Genomic DNA, 15,018 nt, shown 5'->3' with positions numbered 1-15,018 from the left:
CCCATAATGCATTTAAAAACCATGTAATTAGGAAATTGTTGTACAATGTTTGGATAAAATACAAAGATCTTTTAGAAAGGAAGACGCCCAGATGGCTTTCACTAATGGAGGCGAAGGCCCAGAAAAAGTTAAACATGGAAATCAAATGCTTGAGATATTCAGATTTATTATTGGAGAATAATGAAGGATACAAACTAAAATCATTTGACCAAATTAAAGATAAGTTAAATTGGCTACACTACCACCAGATTAATGAATTGTATAAACTAGATAAGAAAAATGGTTTTGCTTCTGAAAAATCCAAGTTGGAGACGGAGTTGTTGGATTCTAAAGTTAAAAATCTGCCTAAAATGTTTAAGTTACTGTTGGAGTGGCCTACAAAGGATGAACAAGTTAAATCAGTAATGATAGATTGGGCAAGAGATGTAGGACATAACATAATGTTTGAGGATTGGGAAAGATTGTGGAAGAAAGGGGTTAAGTTCACTGCATGTACAATGTTAAAGGAGAATATAATGAAAATGATGTATAGATGGCATTTGACCCCTGTCAAATTAGCAAAGATTTATCATAACTGTGATAACCTATGTTGGAAATGTAAAGAAAAAGAAGGAACTTTTTATCACATGTGGTGGACTTGCCCCAAGGTGAAAGACTTCTGGGAAAAGATTTATAACGAATTAAAAAAAATGTAGAAGTGTACATTAATAAAGAAACCAAAGGCCTTTCTTCTTGGAATAACAGGTTTGGAATTGCCCAAGAAAGATGTTAAATTATTTTTGTATGCCACAACTGCTCCTCGAATATTACTAGCTAAGAAGTGGAAAATGCAGGAACTACCAACTGTGGAAGAATGGCAGATGAAGATGATGGACTTTTCGGAGCTAGCCGACTTGACCGGAAGAGTCCGCGATCAGAATGAGGAGGAGTGTCAGGAAGAATGGGAGAAATTTAATGACTATTTGGCTAAATAAATCAAGTTAAATTGATTGGAAAAAGATTGCAATTACCAGCTAGGCCTAGGATTTAAATAAGTAATGTGAGGAATTATTATGTTTAATACTTAATTGGGAAGAATGACTGATGTTAAGTGATTAAATTAAGATTTTAAGTACTTTGATTTGGAAAACCGTTAAAATGATATTCATTGAAATTCAACTAGGGGGTACGAGGAAGTCACTTAACAATGTTAAGAAGATTAGTTTTAATAAGGATATGATTTGTGTTTGTTTGTTTTTTAATTTTGTGAAAACCAATAAAAAATTTTGGAAAAAAAATTCTTCCATATCAGGTTGCTGCTCTTAGTTACATGCATGCTTCCTTTGGGGTGGGGGGACAACTGTCATTTAAGAGCCCAGATTAGCTCATGGTCTTCACTGCAGCACCTTCTAGAAAAATCTATTATGTTCTGTGTGGCCCATTCAAACATGTACCAGCTAGTCAGTTTGCAGGGCAGGTGAGATGGTTTGCAAAGACTCCATGGGAGAATGAAAGAGAAACCCATAGATTTCAAATATATGTTGTGACAAGCCAAGCAAGGAGTCCATTTTTGGAAGCTTCTTGAGGGCTAAACACACATTTTTCATTAAAGTTTTTATACCTTTCGGGACTACTTGTGTTTACTTCTGCAACTATGTATTGAAATCTGGGGGATTTTAATCTGGTCCATTAGTAAAATTAGAAACCTGGTCAAACTCAATAAGAAGGCTTTGCTAGACATTATTAAAACTTATCCAAACAAATGGATTTCGCTCCCCTTAAATCCATGGGGAGAAATAATTTCCATCAAAATGAATCTAATTCTGTGCCTTATTTAAGTCCCCGCATACAAATAACAAAGGTACTTCAGTACATTCTGGAAATTTCTCTGAGGATCAGAAGGGTGATCCCATTGCAAGGGGGAAACTGGTAATACAGTGGTACCTCGGGTTACATACTTAATTCATTCCGGAGGTCCGTTCTTAACCTGAAACTGTTCTTAACCTCAAGCACCACTTTAACTAATGGGGCCTCCCACTACCGCTGCATGATTTCTGTTCTCATCCTGAAGCAAAGTTCTTAACCCGAGGTACTAATTCTGGGTTAGTGGAGTCTGTAACCTGAAGCGTATGTAACCCGAGGTACCACTGTAGACTGTTTCTCTTTACCTTGATGGTTGTTGTCATCTGTATGTTGTCATATGTATGTCATCTGTATGGAGTGCACCTCCAGGGGTGAAGTCAAACCACTGTTTTAGAGTGGATCTAGGCAGATATATCTAGGGGATTTATTGCAAGGTACATTTAAAGACTGTTTTTTTGTTTTGTTTTGTTTTAAAAAAAACAGCAACAAAGGAAAAGTCTATTTCATCTGCTGCCAGGATTGGATTCAATTTGCAGGCATGGTCACCACTTCTGAGGGAATGAAACTGTGAGGTTTGGTGTTTACAGGGTTAACACTCTGTGTGTCCTGCATCTGGGGAGGAGCTTCCTACATCTGGGAAGCTGAGTTCTTTGTCTGTGAGTTACTTTCACTTCTCAGCAGAGAGAAGCAGAGCCACACTGATGGCTTATTGACTTGCCGAGGGGTCTGGACCATTTTGCAGAGGGTCCACCAAAGAACCACGGCTGATGCCAAGATTCATGTGATACGCTCTCTTTTTTAGAAGAGGCTGTCTCCAGGAGAATTGGTACGTGATCACATCACACAGATACTGTTTATTTTCACTAAACTGAGGCAGCTGAATGTACCTTTCCCTGATGAGCTCAAAACTTATAACCTGTTGAGCTCAAGAGGGTATAAGCCTTGAGCTATTTGGACAGGAGTTATGAGAACTTAGTTCTGCCGATGGAAACCAGGCCGACGGACCAGCTTACTCTTGAGTATATTACCGGGAGATTGATTGATGAATAGGAGAAGAGACAGAGAGCTGGGGGAGCGAGTAGATGCCGGCTGTTCCTTGAGAAGCTGTGCACCGAGGAGTGGGGGTGCCGGGAAAAGCAATGAGGAATCTGTGAAAGCTTATGTTTTGAGATGCTGCTACAGATGTGGGTCCCCCTCCCATCTCGTGAGAGACTGCCCAGTAGAGCCTCAGGAATGCAAAGTCAAACAGATAAGCTCGCAGCAAAGATGTGGGAAAATGCACAAGAGTTCCAAAGGAACAGAAAGCAAGTCTTCACAATATCATCTGGCAGCTTCCATGGCAAGTGTCAAGAGCTGTAAACAGGACGCTGTGCTGACCTTCATAGTGGACTCTGGAGCAACACATAATCTGGTGCCATCTGATGGACATCTGCGGGATTGCAAGGCTGTTAAAAGTGGAAGAACTGTCACGTTGGCAGATGGAAGTCGTCATGCTCTATGTCAAAGGACTGGAAACGATGCCTTATGAGGAACGGCTAAGGGAGCTGGGCATGTTTAGCCTGGAGAAGAGGAGGTTAAGGGGTGATATGATAGCCATGTTCAAATATATAAAAGGATGTCACATAGAGGAGGGAGAAAGGTTGTTTTCTGCTGCTCCAGAGAAGCGGACATGGAGCAATGGATCCAAACTACAAGAAAGAAGATTCCACCTAAGCATTAGGAAGAACTTCCTGACAGTAAGAGCTGTGTGACAGTGGAATTTGTTGACAAGGTGTGTGGTGGAGTCTCCTTCTTTGGAGGTCTTTAAGCAGAGGCTTGACAACCATATGTCAGGAGTGCTCTGATGGTGTTTCCTGCTTGGCAGGGGGTTGGACTCAATGGCCCTTGTGGTCTCTTCCAACTCTTCTATGATTCTATGATTCTATGATTCTATGATTCTATGATTCTATGATTCTATGTCTGGCTCCCTCTACTGTCCTTTCTTGCAGCACGAGATTCAAGCCTTTGTGGTTCCAGATATGTCCAGCTGTCTTTTATCCGTTGCTGCCCTCGTCGCCGATGGTTTCAGCATTTGTTTTGAGAATAACATGTGTTCTTTTTCCGGGGTGGATGTCAACTGTTCAGTGTTGAATGCAAAAACAGTCTGTTTGTGGTAGAAATGCCTATTGCAGGTAACAGTTCCACTGAGTCAACACAGGTGCAGTATGCCAATGTTCCAACACATGATGGCTGCCAGCACCTGTGGCACAGACGTATGGCACATGTGAATTGGGGTTATGTTAAGAAGGCCCCGAGGTGCACTGAGGGGTGCAAAATGAAGGCATGTGATAAGTTTTTAGATTACAGAGCTTGTAAGCAATCCAAGGTAAAAATGTGCCCATACCCCAGATCTAGCAGGGTAACAATCAGGCCTTTTGAGCTGGAGAATGCAGATTTGTGTGACCCTATGCCAGTAGCCAGTTTGGATGGGGCAAAACACGTGCTATTGCTTTTGGATGATTTTTCGAGGAATTCTTGGGTCTTCCCACTTAAACACAAAGGGGAAGCTGCAACATTGGTGAAAGACTGGATCTCTGCTGTAGAATTGCAATTCTCTGCAAAGGTCTAAAACTTTCAATCTGATTGGGGTACAGAGTTCACCGGGTCTGCGCTGCAGAATTTCTTTCACCAGAAGAGAATACGTCACAGGTTGACAGTCCCACAGTCCCCAAGAAAATGGTGTTGCCGAATGCAAGAACAGAACACTACAAGAAGCCATTGCGGCTATGCTCTTTGATTCTGGGCTCCCACAACGCTTTTTGGCAGAAGCCTGGCAGTGTGCTTCATTTTCTCAGAATCACTCTTTTTGTTCTGTTGTAGGGGACACACCCTATTTGCTGCTGCACGGCAAGGTGCATTTCTTCTGTGTTTTTGGTTGTGAGGCTTGGGTTCTTATACCAAAGGCTAAACGCAGAAAGGGTGGACTAAGGTCCAGAAAGATGATCTTCTGTGGGTATGAACCAGGGACCAAGGGGTGGAGATTTGCCTGTCCAGAAGGCAATCAGTCCAGACTGCTAGTCAGCAGATGTGCAGAGTTCTGTGAGCAAAGTGGGTGGACATGCATACATGGTAACCCAGATGTGCTTTCAGAGAGTTTTCTTGACTCAGCTGATGAGGAAGAGGTGGAGACTGATCCTGCTGCTGAGGAACAGAGTCCAGAGCAGGAGCAGCTGAGAACCTCTCCTAAAGCTGTCAAGTCAGAGCCAAAAAGTGAACTGTCCTCGCCCACAGATCCAGTTAAAAGGTTCAAAAGGTGCAGCAAGTCAGAGGGGAAGCTCTCTGACACTGGGGACGGTCTAGCTGGCCCTAGTAGGTCAGATGGGGTACCTGAGCTAAGACAGTCAACCAGGGCCATGAAGGGTAAACCACCTGACAGGCCACAAGTGTATGGGTTGGGGTGGCTCAGTGTGAACCTGAAAGTTTTGAGGATGTTCAGAAACTGCCTCAGGAAGAAGCCAGCAAATGGCAAGAGGTGATGCAGAAGGAGATGAGCTCAATGGAGTCTCTAGGTGTGTTCTCCCTCACAACGTTGCTGGCTGGCAAACAGGCTGTGAGCAGCTGGTGGGTTTATCGCCTTAAACCCACAGAACCTGGAGAACTGCAGTACAAGGCTAGGCTAGTAGCCAGAGGGTTCACGCAGTGGAAGGGGCTGCATTACACTGAGGTATATGCTCCTACTTCCAGAAGTGAAACTCTGCACATGCTCTTAGCCATTGGTGCACAAAGAGGTTTGCAGGTGCATCATTTTGATGTGGATGTAGCCTACCTGAACCCAGACCTCCAGGAGGAGCTGTACATGCTTCTTCCTCCAGGGTTTGACGTAAAGGGGCAAGGCATTTTGTGAAGATTGCACAAATCGATTTATGGTTTAAAACAATCAGCCAGGATTTGGAATTTGTGTCTGAATGAAGCCTTAGAGAAGCTAGGTTTCAAGAGAAGTCTTGCTGATAGCTGCCTGTACCTTAAAGGGTCAGGAGAGTCGCAGGAAATTATTTTAGTCTTCAATGATGATATAGCCCATGTCTCAAAGACACAGACAGGTGGAGAAGTTTGCCAAAGAGCTTGGTAAATGGTTCAAGCTCAAGAACCTGGGTGCAGTAAAGTTCTACCTGGTCGTGGAGATTTTTAGAACTGAAGATGGAAATTTCGTGCTCAGTCAGAGAGGAAAGATTGAGCAGTTGCTTGAGAAGTTCAGGATGTCTGAATGTGCAGGGGTCAGGACACCCATGGAGACAAGCTACGTGAAAGACAGCCAGCAGGTTGAATACACTGAGTTTGAGAATGCCGAGCTCTTTCAGTCAGCCCTGGGTAGTCTGTTGTATCTGTCCCAGTGGAGCAGACCTGACATAGCTTTCACTATCAATCTGCTCAGCCGGGAAGCTACAAACCCAAGTGTACAAGCCTGGAATGGTGTCAAGCGGGTGCTGCATTACCTGCAAGATACCAAAGACTTCTGTCTCAAGCTGTCAGCCAAGGGCAACATCAAGTTGACGTTCTGGGCAGACAGTGATTGGGCAAATCTGGAAGACAGGAAGTCTGTTTCTGGTATGGTGGTGAAGTTTGGGGACTCTTTGGTTGGATGGAAGTCCCGAAAGCAAAGTCTCATAGCGCTCTCATCTACTGAGGCTGAGTTCAGTGTGCTGTCTGAGATTTGCAGGGAATTGGAGTTCTATGTGTGCTTGGTTCAAGAGATCCGCGGAGAGTGTTGTTTGCCCATCACGGTTTGGGAGGAAAATCAACCCTGTCTGAAGTTGGCAGAGTCTGGGCACTTTAAGGCCAGAACCAAACACCTAGACATCTGTTTCCAGAAAGTGTGTCAGAGTGTTCAGTTGGGATTATTGGAACTGAAATATTGTCCCAGTTCGAAGAACCTGGCAGATGGGTTCATGAAACCACTGACCTAGGATCATGGGTCTGTGAAGGTCTGTGTTTGGGGTAAGTGGTCACACTTACATTCCACCAGTGCAGGACAAGAGGGGGTGTGAGGTTTGGTGTTTACAGGGTCAACACTCTATGTGTCCTGCATCTGGGGAGGAGCTTCCTACATCCGGGAAGCTGAGTTCTTTGTCTGTGAGTTACTTTCACTTCTCAGGGGAGAGAAGCAGAGATGCACCATGTCTGCTGTTTCTGACGGAGTGTTTGTTGTTTTATCTGTCTGATGTTGTCAGGGGTTCAGGAGCAGAGGCACAGGGGAAAGAGGAAGCGGAGAGCGAAGGGGAACAATCCGAGGGCAGCGTAGGTGAGGATGACAGTGGGGCAAGAGATTCCATGAGTTTGTCCAGTGATTCGGAAGATTCCCAGAAGGGGGCACCGATAGCCAGAGCAAGGGGGTTCCCGGGAGGGAGGCACCAGAAGCAAGGAACCAGCGGTGACTCCCAAAGCAGCAGCTGGAGATCGGGACCAGGTTCCCCACCAGAGCGTAGCGGGGGGGAAGAGTCCCAGGTGTCAGGACCGGTTTCCACTCCAGGGGAAAGAGAAGATGAGTCAGGGCTGACCACGCCCCTGTCGCTGAGTGAGGGAATAGAGGGGAAGTCAGATCCAGTTAGCCCCCCGAAGGAGGAAGCAGTGAAAGGAGCAGTGTAACGGTCAGGAGGAAGGTTACCGGCTGGGCGCGCGCGCCAAGTTCAAATGCACAGGCGCGCGGGACAGCCGGGAGCACAGACTGGGAGCCAGGTCCTAAAGCACGCCGGAGGCAGGGGGAAGAATCCGGGGACTCGTCAGCATCAGCATCAGAAGAGTCCAGAAAGGGCAACACCCCAGCTGGCAGAAGGACCCAGAGGAGAAAGGAGCAAAGGAGGAGGTGGAGCAAGGCTAGGGTTTTGAACTGGTGTCTGGGGGGAGGAGATTCAGACGGAGCTTCAGCGGTCTAGGGTTGAGACGTAGAGCTGCGCGCCGCGGCTTTGGAATCGAAACTGAACCTTAATAAAGACTTTTGTATATAACAAGAACTGGCGTTGGTCCTCTGTGAGCTGGGACCTTGGGCAGCTCTGACAGATGTAAATAAAGCTGTCTAGTTTAGGAAGAACTACAGCGTGTGCACTCTCTCTTCATTCATATGTCGAGCACTCGCTGCACTGCTCTGCTATAAGTCCGGGAATTCTGTTGCTGTGGAAACGTACCGGACTACTCAAGTTATGGCGATTTGGCAGCCACGTATGTGCTGAGTGTGAGGAGGAGAAGAAACAAAGACCAGCTCTGAGGTCCTGCCTGCTGCTGTGAAGGGGCAGAGGCAGTTGTGAGCTCGCTGGTGAAAGCAGGAGCCTGCTGGAGGAGGCAGCTTTGAAGCAACTGGTTGGCAGAAAGCATGAGAAACCATCCCTTTTGAGAGATTGAATGGGCGCAATTGGGAAGACTGGTCGAGGAGAATTAAGTACTGGCTTTTGGGCAAGCAGCTCTGGGAGTGCACCCAAAATGAACCACCAGTGGCAGCTGCTGGGGCAAATGCTTCAGAGATCAAAAGAGTCATGGCTGCAGTCAAAAAAGACCAGAAAGCAATGTCCCATATTGTACTTGCCCTAGAGGTGTCTCAATTGCCCCACATTGATGGCTTATTGACTTGCCGAGGGGTCTGTACCATTTTGCAGAGGGCCCACCAAAGAACCATGGCTGGTGCCAAGATTCTGGAACGCTCAGAAACATGTAAAAGTTTCAGGATGGTAGTTGGTCTTTTACAAATTAAACCTGTTATCCCAAGGGTCATTGCCCTCCCCTGGATTTTTTTCTGAGGGGTACATCATCTTTTCCCTGGGAGAAAGAGAAGGAGAGAGCATTTTCCCGTATCTCCCACTGGCTTGCATAGGGAAAGCTGGGGTGGAGAAATGGCATAAATGTCTAGGAAAGACTGGGAGAGGAGAGATACGCTCAGCAAGAATTCTCTTACCCCAAGAGCCATTGGTGGGGGTGGGATTCTGCTCCCCCATTGATTTTTTTGTGTACAAGTGAGCTCTCCCCATTTGCTTACACAGGGAAAACAAGTTTTAAATCCCTCCCCGAATTCACTGTGATTGGAGTGCCTTGGGGAAAATATTCTGTTGGGAGCCACCCAGAGTGCTGGGGAAACCCAGACAGATGGGCAGGGTATAAATAATAAATAAATTAGTAGTAGGAGTATGAGAGGAAACATAGCTTTAGGGAAGAATACGTGTGTCACAGGCAAAAGGTCTCTGGTTTAATCCATGGCATCTCCAATTAGAAAAGGGCTAACAAAGTATTCTGCCTGAGAGGTGAGGCCAGCTGGAGTAGATGGTATTGGGCTAGAGAGAGGCCACCAGTCAGACTATAAGGTGGCGTCACATGCAGTTTTATTGTTATTGAGAAGCAAGTGGTTGTACATGAGACTTGTCCCTGAGGTCTATCAGTCCCTGACTTCAGTTATTGTCGCTGCAAAAAATGAGGTCTGAAATTTATAGACAAGTCTTTTTCTTGGGCTGAATCACTTACCACCAGTGCAGACCCCTGGATAGCATTGGTCCTATGTGCTAATAAATATGCATACTTTTCCAGGTTCCTTCACAAGGGATTAGAGACTCAGGCTTCGGGCTTTTCTGGACACATGGTTAAGGAAAGAGGGATTATTTAAGAACAGTAACAGCTCCCTTGCATGTTATGCTGACTGATTCCAAACCAGATCATTAAAAAAATAATAAAAACCAACCCCCTCCCTGCCTCTTCTGACTTCTTTCCCTTTGACAGAAATAGAACATTACCCACTTTCATCTTACAAAACTAAATAAGATGGGGCTGACAATTACAGTGGACGACATGATGCGTAAAAGCCTCAGATTGCTTAGTCTATATAGCCTGTGGTAAAGGGGAGCTGGCAAGATTGAAGAGAGAAAGAAATGCACGTTGTAATCACCCCTTGAGGAAGGCTGAGCCAGAACTGCATTTGTATCTTGAATCAGTGGCTTGTTACACCATCTCCTTATGGAGGTTGGGTGATGAAGACCTGGATGGCTTGGGCCCATTCTGAACTAGAGCTCTGCCAACCATCAGTTTGAGTTTTCACCAGGAACAATCCTACCATGAGGTAAAGAAAGCCTACTCTACATTCAGAAATAATAATACAGTACAGAGCAAATTCTATCTGTCTCCAAATTCTGTTTGGGGTTGTGGTTGTGTGTATGTGTGTGTGTGTGTGTGTGTGAGAGAGAGAGAGAGAGAGAAGAAGAAGAAGAAGAAGAAGAAGAAGAAGAAGAAGAAGAAGAAGAAGAAGAAGAAGAAGAAGAAGAAAGAACACATGAGTTCCTTCCCATGGTAAACTTTGCCACTTCTGCCTTTCTCTGGCAAAACTTGCAAACAAATGCTTTCAGGGCTTTTTCTTTACCCTAGAGAGAGCAACATACATCTGGCTCCTGAGAAAGAAGGAAAGAAAAAAATCCCCTCTAGGTTTATCTCTCTTCAATGCTTCCATAAGTAATGGGCTCATTAAGACTTCATGAAACGGTGATTTTAGCATTCAAGACATTTGCCTTCAATTTAAACACCTATTGAATTTTGCCGAGCACCACAGGAAGAAAAAGAAAATTCAAGTAGTTATCCTAAAAGTAATCATGCAGTTTGGGCATTTAAGAGGCATGGAGTGTGGACCAGGATTAATATCCATATTGCTTTATTAAATATCAAGGATAGCAGAAGCGAGGAGGATTGGTATAAGACTCGGATTCAATGATTCAGCAAAATTAGCTGTTACAGAAAGACAGCTCTTTTAACAAGATTAAATTTCAGGGGCAGCCCCCCATAAGTTGTTGAATGCCAAATTCCCATCAGCTCCAGTTGGCATGGTCAAGAGAGTCAGGGATGACGGGTGCTGTAGTCCAATGGCATCTGAGGGCCACAGGTTTTGCACTCCTGCATTACAGCTGCCCATGGGGAAACTGTCTCCCATGGCATTCCCTCAAAGTGTCCCAATTTTCCAGGGACAGTCCTGGAATTATGAAAGACACCCCAGCTTCTGATTTAATCCCAGAAGGTCCCTATTTTCCTTGCCAGTGCTACTGCCACCCAGCTCAGCGAGGAGGATGAGCCAGCGCTTGTCCCGAGTGATGGAGGCGGTGGCAGTGGGGGCTGCTGTGAGGGAATGGCTTCTCCGTGGCCACTGCTGCCACCCTCCTCCCTTGGGCAGCTCTTCTGGAGAAGAGGCAAGGAGGAAGAGAGGCTGCCACCACTGTGGCCCAGCCCTGTGTGATGTGCCAGCTCTGAGTTTGCATCTAAGCCTAGCTTGGAAGAGCTTCACCAGCATTGTGAGGTAAAAATGGTGATCTTTGATTGAATATTAGATATTAGATGTGTGTTTTTTTAATAATTGTTCCAATATTAATTGCACTTAACCTTTGGATAGAATGTAGCCAGTGTAGCCCCTTCCAGATGTTTGGGACTGTATCCAGATAATATGAACTATACAACTCCAAAGAATCCCTGCCATGGTGTCCAATGGTCAGGGAAGAAGAGGGTTGTAAGACCAGCCACATCTGGAGGGTGTCATGTTGATTATATTAAATGGATGTAGACTAATGTTGCTTTCATCCATCCTTGGCACAGTTTAACGTCAGCCATTTTTCTAGAAAGGAACCTTGAACTGCATCCCAGCAGCCTTGCAAAACTCAGTTCCGAGGATTTCAACTTTTTCCTTTTGGTTCCCTTTTTTCTTTTAAGTAACAATGACAGTCAGAGTTCAGTTTGGTTATTGGCTGCTGCCTCCCCTCATAAATCCAAAATGAGCACATATTTTACCTGTGATCTGCTAACTAGCCTTCATGTTGACAGGACAAGGCAGAAGCATAAAACACAGGCAATCGTGTTTTTAGCCAAAGTGAGACAACAGATCAATAAAACAATTTTCTGTGATTAGAATGGGGAGCTGGAAAATAGCTCTTAGTGGGCATTTTCTTCAGTTTAGAGAAAATCCAGCCCTTTCACTGAAAGACTGTCATCTGTTAAAGTGGTAACCTGTCCTTTCAGAATCTACCAATTAGGAAAATGTAGCACTTCTTTTCTTGGCCTGAGTGCTGTTGAATCACAATGACCAGGAATGTCTTGTGGACAGTAAAAGACTCTTGACCACATATCCATACCCATGCTGTTCCAAATGCTGATGAAGAAACCTTTGACATGTAGTACATAGAAGCAACTCTGGTAAGAATTTACTTACCAGACTTACTTACAACACTTGTTCTTACCCAGGTGAGTGAACACCTTTAATTAAGACATGCAACCAAGAGAATAACTGCAATCCCAGCACTGGTGCCACCTCCAGGGGGCCCTGGGGCCCTGGGCACCCACAAAATTTTCACTGTGGGTGCCCGGCCTCCACCCCCCCCCCCCCCGCTGCATTACCTCCAACTCTGCTGGGGCCCACTGTGGCTGCGGACATGCTTCTGGGGTGCGTCTGTGGCTGTGGTGGGCCTCGCAGCAGAGGTGGAAGCTCCAGCCCAGTCACCACTGCAGCACTGGTGGGCGGAGGCCGAGCAGTGCATGTGCACATGTGCGTCATGACGTGACATCATGGCATCATGTTGTGTGCGCTGCTGGGTCGGTGCCTCTGAAGCCCAGCATATCCTGTAGGGAACCAGTTTATTAAAGTTATTACCATAGGACAGCCTTGATAACCAGATGTTTAGCAGAACTGCTAGTTAGAAAAGACTGCCATGAGGCACATCGGGAAAAGAAGCCTATATAGCAGCTTCAAACACTGCACACAAAGAGTCAAAAACATCTTTCTACATACATCAAGAAAGGTTACATGTTATGGGGTGTAAACATGCATGGCTCCATTCTGATATCATTTCCTGTATTGATCTGGTGTACTCCTGGTCCATTTGGTCTCAACTTACAACTTATTGAACAGTTGTCTTGGCAACCAGATGTTTAGTGGGAAGGGAAGAGGGTAATAAATTCGTCTCCCAACTCCTTTTTCTGGGCCTCAGATGGCTTCAAGGAGAAATGCTAGTTCTCACCCAAATGCTAACTCAACATTTACCTCTTTAGCAAAACACCTTTGTCCTTTAGATAGAATGCATCAGTGAATTATGCCTGTGTGCCTACATTGCTTTCTTGCTATGCTGCATAAACATTGCCGAGCTGCCTGGCCTTATCTGACCCTGACAGCATGGATTTAGAACAGTGGTTTGGGGAATCAGATCCCTCCCCTGGTGGCAGCCCAGAATCAGAGAAAAGAGAAAGGTTCTTACCAAGGAATGCAGCCTTCCCTAATAATGGTTTTGCTCCAAGTAAAGTCCCACCTCCTACGTCTCCCATGTTCGACGTCACTCCTGCATTGGTTAATCTGAGCTTTCTGCCTCTGAGCTCTCTGTTCTAATACCCTCCATGCCCGCATGGTTCGGGGGGGGGGGGTCAGGAATGCTTTCCAAGGACACTGAGTCTGTCAGCTGTCTCTCCTCTGGAGCTGCTAATTCTTCCTGCTGTCCCTCTTCCAATATTTCTTGTCTTCTGCCCTCTGTAGCCTCTGAAGTATGCCCTTCTGCAAACCCCCAATGAAATCTTGAGTGAATCCAAGACTGCATATTTATTGTATAGATTTTTGGACTGCATTTTTATGCCAAAAATTTTTTTATGCCAAAAATGTATGTATAAAACATACATACCATTCCAGAATTATGTGAATAAGTGCAATGCATAAGAAAGCGAATTATCTCAACCAGCTCAGAAAGAAACCAAACCAAAAAAAACTCCAGCACATCCAGTTTTCAGATCCAAATTAGTCTCCAGGTTGGTTTTAAAAAGCAAGTCTTTAAGCTCCATTTGAAATTAACAAGGGATGACTCTTGCCTCATATTACTTGCAATTGGGTTCCATAATTGTGGGGCCTCTCACCAACAGGCAAAAAGTTTTTTCACCACACATATAGGCACTGAAAGATAAAATGGTACTCCTTTGTCAATAGCAGGTAAGACTCACTGTTACAAATGGGGAGAATTTCAATTTGGTTCACATTTAAAGGTGAACTTTCCTATCCATAACAACATATGAACCTTCAAAATTCACACATCTTCACATTTTGCAATGCAGTGCATTTCTCCAGCCAAGTAACATGCACCAAAATGCATCCCCTGAGGTAAAGGGCACTTTAAAATGCATGTATTACTGAAAACAAGATGCAAACATGCATTACATCAGAGAGAACAGTGTTGCAAATAATGTGCATATTATCCAAAATTGCATGCAAAAATTTGAATATTGGGAGGAATTCTCACAAAAATGTTGGTGCATTTTCATTAGGAGTTTTGTTTTTAATGCTCAATCTGATGTGGACGATTGGAACAAATGAGAAACTGAGAGAAACTTGACAATGAGGGGAAACGAAGGGCAAGGGTTTCTGGGAAGCAGGATGGTTGCCCTTAGCTCCAGTCCTTGGGCCTCCTGGTAATTTTGTTTCACAAATGCTTCTCTAAATTAAAACAACAACATTTATTCCATGAGTCATCTAATGCTTTCTCTGCATGCATAATATAAGAGAGATGTAATGTTTCAGCTAATTACATTCAGTAAGCAAAAGACTCCTAGCAGGCTACATAAATCAATGTATCTCTCTGTTCATCATAGTGGAAGAAGCTTTCTAAGTAGGTAAGTTAGAGACAGAAAAAATCCTATATGCACACAAACTACATTAAATCTTCGAGAACACAAGAAATTGGATTTGATTGATCAAGCCCAGGAAAGACACACTTGCCTGTGGCTCTCAGAATAAAGTCAGCATTAGATTTAGCCTTCAGAAATCTAATTTCAAACTTCCAGGGATGTGTGTGTGTGTGTTTAGTTGTCAGTGCATAGACTTTCTTTCTTTCTTTCTTTCTTTCTTTCTTTCTTTCTTTTTCTTGGAAATGCATGAGGCATTCAAAAAGTCTGAACATACACATATGAAGCGCCCCCCCACCAAAATTATTCAATTTCCCTAATTCCAGAAACTTCCCAATGGAAATTTTACAACTGCTATGAAAAGCAGAATGGAATTAAATCACACGGGGTCTGATTACTTTCCATATTAGCTTTATTCGCTACAGTGCTGCCTCAGTATATATTTCTGCCTGGTGCAAAGGAGGACAAGATGGAGCCCTCCCCTGAGGCACAGAGAAAAGCCAGCAGGACTGGGGGTGGAATATTATTCCAGTCCTGGGAAAG

General features: G+C 44.6%; 1 long non-coding RNA gene across 1 annotated transcript in view; it reads left to right on the top strand.

Annotated features, from left to right (window-relative positions):
• Positions 1–230: 230 nt before the first annotated feature.
• Positions 231–15,018, top strand: part of LOC309356399 — a 522,017-nt gene continuing 507,229 nt past the window's right edge. The window contains exon 1 of the long non-coding RNA XR_014162765.1: positions 231–442. This is a non-coding gene — a long non-coding RNA (uncharacterized lncRNA). The remainder of the gene's footprint in view (positions 443–15,018) is intronic.

This window comes from Podarcis melisellensis (assembly GCF_964234715.1).
Source record: "Podarcis melisellensis genome assembly, chromosome: 14".
Classification (NCBI taxonomy): Eukaryota; Metazoa; Chordata; class Lepidosauria; order Squamata; family Lacertidae; genus Podarcis; species Podarcis melisellensis.
This window is presented reverse-complemented; position numbering and strand designations above follow the sequence as displayed.